The following is a 9,034-nucleotide window of genomic DNA, read 5'->3' as shown; positions in this document are numbered from 1 at the left end:
ATTCCATCCATGCTTAACTGCTTGGGGTTGTTTCGTGAGCCTTTACTTGTTTCATATTTCTTGGATGGGTTTAAGGTTACCGAAAGGGTCAAAGTTGTCTTCTCCCAATTTGAATACCATGAGGAGGTGTTATGCGATATTCTTTCATTGACATACGGTCATGTATTCTTAGGTGCCAATTGGTTTGCACAACATAGAGTTCTAAATGTACAAAATTGGCCTAATGTTGTAAGAGACCGGTGGGGAAATCACCTTGTGACATACATGCTGCCCGAGCCGCAAAGAGAAATAAATACTTACTCCAATCCAAATGCTTATGAGATACAAAAGATTGAGAGGAGAAAGGGTGTGCAAGGTGGTAATCCGAGAGTGAAAAAATGAGAGTTTGTGTGGAGCGAAGTGAGGAGATTGCCACCAAATTGAGTTAACATTGTTTGTCCTTCTATTTCTAAGGACATTTGTGTAGGTACCGACATGGAAAGTGAAGGAGCGCAATGCCGAAGTGAAGTTGCTGCCCAAGATTGTAGAGGACCCTCACAACATAGCAAAGGAGAGTAGACTCAAGAACTTCAAGGTAAAATAGCTAATTCTTACACTTTTGTGCATGTGAATAATAATTGTGTGGCTAGTAGCCCATTGAGTGTAAGTAGTAGCTTACTTACTTGTGAGTCTGATGATTCTTTGCCTTTTGTTGATGATGCAAATGTTGTGAGTGTGGATACACTATTTGATCCTATTGATGACCAAATTGACACTTCTTGTAAGATCAATTTATGTCCACCTAGTATTGAAGCCTATATGTTGAATGAAAGTATATCGTCTTGTGTAATTGGTGTTGATCAACCTATTTATATAAATTGTCCACCACTTGAGTATGTGTATGATGTGATTAATCAGACTCAAGTGAGTGAAGTATTTGAAAAAGTTGGTCAACAAAAGGGGAGTGAACCCGAGAGCTATTCTTGGGACAATCTTGTGCTTGAAACTGCTTTGAAACTTGATATTGATCTCTTAGAGAGTGAGGAACTTTCTTGTTCCAAATCTGCCCATGGGTTGGATCATGCACTCATTAGGTATAATGTCTTGTTTGAAAATGATATAAACACTCCTAATAAGCCTAGTGGTGAAAAAGATGGTATAGCTTACCTTGGAGGCTATAGCCTATAATTTAACCCACTGTGGTGTAACAACATTCCTCCTAAAGATGGAAATCTCTTCTTGAAAGATGAGAGTACTCTAAGGGTAAGGAATGTATAGTCTTGGAAGTTACTCCTTCTACTTTGTGTGACTTTATTGTTGAGAGTACTCATGGTGTTGATTGGGAAACTAGTAGTGAGTACACACATGAGGGCACCTTAGTAGAAGTCGACTTGAGTGATACTTTTCTCTACTCTCTATTTTATTTCGATGATATGTATGTTACTGTAGAGAGTATATCATTTAGTTTGGGTGGATACCACGGAAAAGGGGAGTGTTGTCTATACCCGTGTCTATGACCACTCTTCCTATTTGACCCCGATGCCAAATATGGAAATGGTGATATTGGTGCACCCAAATTGTTGCTTGGTCTACATGACAAGCAAAGTGTCACTCCTGGTGAATCCCATAACCAAATCCTTTGTACATCTTTCATTGAGTTTTTAATATTTCATTCAAATGATCCTTGGTTATATTGCAAATATGTGCAACCTTGGCATGTTGAGATGATTTTTTGTGCTAACCCTAACCCTCATTCCATGAGGAGTTTGTATTTGTTTGTCCTCTCTTCGGTTTTACAAGGTTTGGATTCGAGGTCGAATCCTTTTCAAGAAGGGGAGGATGATACGGGACAAATGACCATCTTATCTTTTGATGACATCTTTAGAGGCCAACACGTAGAGGCTCAAGACTTGGTCACCTCGAGGATACGAGAACATGCATGGAGGACCCATTTTGAGCATGTCATTAAACAAATCCGGGTGTGGAAGATTGTGTGGGGGCTTATATTTGATGCCAATTTGAGACTACAAGTTTTGAAGTTTGACCCCATGGTTTTTGAGCATTGAAGAAGCACCCTTCATTAAGGGTATTCTGGGGATTGCACATGTTAAAGAAACAACCCACGACCTCCCCTTTCATTAAGGGTATTTTGGTCCATTATACTATGTAATAAACTAGGCTATATAGTCTCTTATTAGGTCTTTTCTCTTTAGTTTTTGAATGATGAATGTATGAAACACTTGAAAATCCTCTCTCTTGAGAGTAGACCACCTTACTGTAGTCTTAGTTAGGGCTTGGAAAAACCATCCTTAGTATAGGACTTGGAAAAGCCAATATTGAGCTTTGCTTGGAAACGGTGGATCTTGAGGTGAGTTGATTTCCTTGGCGGTCATCGTAAGAGTATGGTTTTGATTATTACATTCATTAGAGTTAGTGTTGAAATACACTTGGTTCTTAATCTTGTAATAATCTTGGTCTCACAATCCATCCTTTCATTATTTTGCAAATCCGTGTGTTTTTGTGTTTGTCATCTTGTATCCCTTTGTGTTGCTTGTTCTTCTCATGTTTTGTGGATTGTTTTGGCATCTTGGTGGGCTGTTTTTGTATCACTACTCTAACATAAATGTCGTCTACAATTGAATGGTTGTAACTTTTGACCTTGAAAGGTTACCTATGGAATCCACGATGATCAATAGGTCAAGACCACAATTTTCAAGACCACAATTTTCAAAGTCATTTAATTGGCTAATAAAAATCATCAAATTTCTCATTTGGTGTAAGTTTCCGACCAAAAAAAGGCATTTGCATAAATCAACCCAACTAAAAGGTCTCAAAAACAAACTCATGCCAACACCATCGAAGCCTACTTAATAAGCCCAACTTCCTTTCATCCCTCCATGAGCATAAATACCAACCATACAAATTGTAAAAGCACAAACATACAAAATTTGGAGGGAAAAATTCCCACAATGAGCAGAAGTTTCCACCTTCGACAACGACGAAGACTACAATGAGAAGTGTGATCCTCATCAATTCCCAACCACTACGGGCAACAAAGAAATTCCTTTCTTGGTTTAATAAACTGATATGATACAAGAAAGACAAGGGATACACGAAATCACACTCCAAACAGTCCACACATCACAAGATTCAAGGACCTATTGGAGACCAACTCTCGGATTCAAAAAACAACCAACAAAATGAGATGAACAAGGGTGTTTAACACACCAACAGCCAGCCCAAACTATGTTAACAACCACGATATGATGAACAATCTGAACAACAACAAGATGAACAATAACAACTCACAGGTTGGATTACTAGAACACAAACACATACACGAAGACAAGAAAGAAAAGGATAGTTAGTGAGACATAGGTTATTACAAGATTAAGAACCAAGTGTATATCAACACTAGCCCCTAATGAATGTAATAATCGACACCACACTCTTATGGTGACCTCCAAGGAAATCAACTCACCTCAAGATCCACCGTTTCCAAGAAAAGGTCAATACTGACTTTTACAAGTCCTAGACTACAATGGCTATTTCAAGCCCTAACTAAGAACACACTAAGGTGTTCTACTCTCAAGAAAGAGGATTTTCAATATTTCATACATTCATCATTCATAAACTAATAAGAAAAGACCCATAAGAGACTATATATAGTATATTACAAAAGAAAGACAAAATAACTCCAATGAAAGACAAAATAACTCCAATGCCCTTAATGAGGTGGGGTGGCCATGGAGTGTCATTTAAACAAGTCTAACTGACCAAAATACACTCAAGGCTAAGTGATCAAAATGCCCTTAATAAAGGGAACCAAACCATGAACCACCAAGTGTGGCCCAAACCCGAGAGTCCTTAAGTCTTCAAGGCTCCAAGCAATCTTCCACATTCGGGTTTGTTTAATGGCATGCTCAAGACGACCCCTCCAAGTAGGATCCCGTGCCCTCCATGCGACCAAAGCTTGATTCTTTACGTACTGACTTTCAATAATGTCATCGAAAGCTAAGGCGGTCATTTAACTTGTATCATCCTCCCCTTCTTGAAAAGAATTCGACCTCGAATCCGTACCTTGAAAAACTAGAGAAAGAAAAAACAAGCAGAACATCCTCATGGCATGAGGGTTAGGGTTAGCATAATAATAAACATCATCACACCAAGGTGGCACATACTTGAATTATAACCAAGGATCTTTTGAATGAAATATTAAAAACTCAATGAAAGATGTACAAAGGATTTGGTTATGGGATTCACCAAGAGTGACACTTTGCTTGTCATGAAGACCGAGCAACAAGTTGGGTGCACCAACATCACTATTTCTACATTTGGCACCAAGATCAAATGGGAAGAGTGGCCATAGACACGGGTCTAGACAACACTCCTTTTTCCCGTGGTCTTCACCCAAACTAAATGGTATACTCTCTACAATAGCATACATATCATCCAAAGAAAATACAGAGTAGAGAAAGGTATCACTCAAGTCGACTTCTACTAAGGTGCCCTCACGTGTGTACTCACTACTAGTTTCCCAATCATCACCATAAGTACTCTCAACAATAAAGTCACACAAAGTAAAAGAAGGAGTAGATTCCAAGACCACACATTCCTTATCCTTAAAAGTACTCTCATCTTCCAAGAAGAGATTTCCATCTTTAGGAGGAATGTTGTCACACCATAGTGGGTTAGCATATAGGTTATAGCCTCAAAGGCAAGTTATACCATCATTTTCACCACTAGGCTCGTTAGGAGTATTTATATCCTCTTCAAATAAGACATTATACCTAAAGAGTGCATGATCCAACCCACGGGCAAATTTGGAACAAGCAAGTTCCTCACTCTCTAAAATATCAATATCAAGTTTCAAAGAGGTTTCAAGCACAAGATTTTCCTAAGAATAGCTCTCGGGTTCACTCTCATTTTGTTGACCAACTTTTTCAAGTACTTCACTCACTTGAGTTCTATTAATCACATCACACACATACTTAAGTGGTGGATAATTTTCACAAATAAGTTGATCAACACCAATTACATAAGACGATGTACTTCTATTCAACATATAGGCTTCAACATTAGGTAGACATAAATTGATCTTACAAGAAGAGTCAATTTGGTCATCAATAGGATCAACTAGTGTATCCATACTCACAACATGTACATCATCAACAAGAGACATAGAATCATTAGACTCACAAGTACGTAAGCTCCTACTCACACTCAACAGGCTACTAGCCATACAATTATCTTTCACATGCATAAAAGTGTAAGGGTTGGCTATTTTACCTTTAAGTTCTTGAGTAGACTCTCCTTTGTCGGGTTGTGAAGGTCCTCCACAAGCTTGGGTAACAACTTCACTTCGACATTGCCCTCCTTCGCTTGCCATGTTAGTACCTATGCAAATGTCCTTAGAAATAGAAGGACAAATAATGTTAGCTCGATTTGGTGGCAATCCCCTCACTTCGCTCCACACAACCTCTCTTTTTTTCACTTTTGGATTACCACCTTGCACACTCCTACTCCTCTCAATCTTTTGTCTCTCTTCGTTATTCAGATTGGAGTAGATGAACACTCTTTTAGCGGCCTGGGCAGAATATACATCACGGGGTGGTTTCCCCATCGGTCTCTTACAATATTAGGCCAATCTTGGACATTTGGAACGTTATGTTGTGCAAACCAATCGGCACCTAAGCATACATGATGGTAAATCAAGGAAAGAATATCGCACCACACCTCCTCATGGTATTCAAATTGGGAGAAGACAACTTTTACCCTCTCGGTAACCTTAAACCTATCCAAGGAGTATGGAACAAGTAAAGGCTCTCGAAATAACCCCAAGTAGTCAACCATGGATGGAAGGATGTAGTTTCTAGAGTTCCTATCATTTAACACCATGAGGTATCCCGGTATCCCACAAATGGTCACCTTTTTGGAATGTACACTCCTTCTCGGATCAACATTGTAAGGTACATGGGTACCCCTCGGTTTTGGAGATGCATACCTTCTCCTCCTTGTAGGACAACCTCCACTAGAGCTAGTATAACTATTCACACCATATCAACCTTGATAAAAAATACTACAAGGTGAAGAATATGAATTTTCACACTCCTCACGTGAACTCTCATCATAGCTCTCATAAGCTTTGCAAATAAAAGGGTTATACCTAACACCAAGTCTAGGTTTGGAGTGGGAAATGTAAGACTCCTCACATGCCCTAACGTCATCATAAGAACCATCACGGGGTCCTACATCATCTCCAAATTCACCATAAGCACTTGGTACTTCATTCCCCTCATTTTCTCCCCTAAAATCGTGTCCCTCAAATCTCCCAAGTTTTGATCATGGCTATTTTCATGGTCTCCATAATCTCCCTCAACTTCGTAGCCATAAAATCCCTCACTACAATCATAGTCTCCCATGTTGTAGTCACAATAATCCCCGGCTATCGAAGACATGTTCCACTTGTATCACCTTTGTACCTACACAATGAACAAACAAGATTAGTAGTAAAAGCTTCTCACCAACACTCGTATACACTCACCTTTGTGATTTTCACAATTGGAGCGGGGAATATTGAAAATTGCTTATACTCCGGTAGGCAATAGGATGTCAATTCTACTTGGCGGCCGGAATAGATTCTTTTTTGATCTACTCAAGACACAAAAATAAAATTTACTTGCGAACTTGAAACAAAGAAGTTACTACGAGTTAAAAATGAGAAAAGCACACAAATAACGAAGACACGAAAGAAACGAATTCAACAAATAATCTACAACTAAGTAGGTGATTACTAGCTGTTAATTAATTCTAGAATCAAGACATGAAACTAATGAAACAATAAAATGAAACTAAAAATCTAAAATTTGAGCTTAATAAAGTTGCGTGAACAGTAAAATAATAACTTGGCAGCCACGTATTAGTTGTGGTTTCTACAATTTTATTTTCCAAAGTGCAAGTCTTGACCCATTTTTAATTTGGATTGGTGGAATTTGTTTTAAGGAGGGAAGGATAAGTCTTGGAGCCTTTTTTTCAAGTTTCAAATTTCAAGACTTAACTTTTGCAGTACTTTTCCTTAAAACATGAACCCTTTGGTTTCATGGAAAGTGGTTGAGATGTGATTGACAAATCCTTGGTGGGTGAAAGGTCTTTCAAGACTTAAAAAGTTCTCACACCTTTTTCCTTCACTCTTTTGGATTAAACTTTCACTTTATGATTAACAAGGTATGAAGGATGTGAAGAACATCAAGAACACAACAACCACAACAAGAACAACATCAACAAAAATGTCCAATCCAAGTCCACAAGAATGTCACCATACATCCAAGACAATAACATTAACTCACAGCCACCTTTTTGTGTTCATAATAACAACTTCAACTTTTCAAGCTCAAATCTAGATCTAGACTCAAAGTGTTAGTGAAGAACAAAACTAACACTTGAAACAACAAATCTAGACTTACAAACAAGTCTCAGCCAAGACAACAACAAGAACAATAACTTTCTCGGCCAAGAATAACAAGAACAACAAATCTATTTTTTTTTATATTTTCAAGCAAGCTAGCCCAAGATTGATCATGTGGGAACAAAATCAAGCCATGCTCTAATACCAAACGATACAAGAAAGACAAAGGATACACGAAATCACTCTCCAAACAGTCCACAAATCACAAGATTCAAGGACCTATTGGAGACCAACTCTCAGATTCAACAACGAACCAACAAAACGAGACGAACGAGGGTGTTTAACACACCAAAACAGCCAACCCAAACTATGTTAACAACCACGATATGATGAACAATCTGAACAACAACTCACGGGTTGGATTACTAGAACACAAACACATACACGAATACAAGAAAGAAAAGGATAGTTAGTGAGACATAGGTTATTACAAGATTTAGATTCAAATGTATATCAACATTAAACCCCTAATGAATATAATAATCGACACCACACTCTTATGGTGACTGCCAAGGGAATTAACTCACCTTAAGATCCACCGTTTCCAAGCAAAGGTCAATATTAGCTTTTTCAAGCCCTAAACCACAATGGCTATTCCAAGTCCTAACTAAGACTACACTAAGGTGTTCTACACTCAAGAGAGAGGATATTCAATGTTTTATACATTCATCATTCATAAACTAATGAGAAAAGACCTAAAAGAGACTATATATAATATATTACAAAAGAAAGACAAAATGACTCCAACGCCCTTAGCGAGGTGGGTGGCCATGGAGTGTCATTTAGATAAGTCTAAATGACTAAAATACCCTCAAGGCTAAGTGACCAAAATGCTCTTAATAAAGGGAACCAAAACCGTGAACCACCAAGTGTGGCCCAAACCCGAGAGTCCTTAAGTCTTCAAGGCTCCAAGCAATCTTTTACACTCGGGTTTGTTTAATGGCATGCTCAAGACGACCCCTCCAAGTATGATCTCGTGCCCTCCATGCGACCAAAGCTTGATTCTTCACGTAGTAACTTTGAATGATGTCATCGAAAGCTAAGACGACCATTTGACTTGTATCACGATATAATTGGCTTCACACTTTTTTTAATGAAAAATCAAACCAACTAACTTATGTACACCCCTATTTAAGACCACCAACTTTTAAAGTCATTTGGTCTGTCGATAGTTTAAGACCATCAATTTTCAAAGCCGCTTAACGTAAGTTCCTAAGGACAAAAGGGAAATTTGCGTAAATCAACCCAACTAGATGGTCTTGAAAACAAACCCGACCCAACACCAAAGCCGCCTAACTTCCTTTTTTCCCTCATTCAGCATAAATACCAACCATACAATTTGAAAAACAAACAAACACAAAAATTGTGGAGGAAAAAAAATTCCCACAACGAGCAAAAAACACCACCAAGTCATTTGTTCTTCCTCCTTCTCCGAGATGAAGACATTAAAAAAAAACAATTAACCTCAACAGTGTTTAAAAAAGATTAGTTAAACACAATCTGTTTATCAAAAACATGTTTTTAAAATGAATTAATCAAACACAAATGTCTTTTTTAAAAGCACCTTCCAAAAAGCTATTTTAATAAAAG

The sequence above is a fragment of the Capsicum annuum genome, chromosome 9 (assembly GCF_002878395.1).
Source record: "Capsicum annuum cultivar UCD-10X-F1 chromosome 9, UCD10Xv1.1, whole genome shotgun sequence".
NCBI classification, from domain to species: Eukaryota; Viridiplantae; Streptophyta; class Magnoliopsida; order Solanales; family Solanaceae; genus Capsicum; species Capsicum annuum.
Note: the sequence above shows the minus strand (reverse complement) of the source record.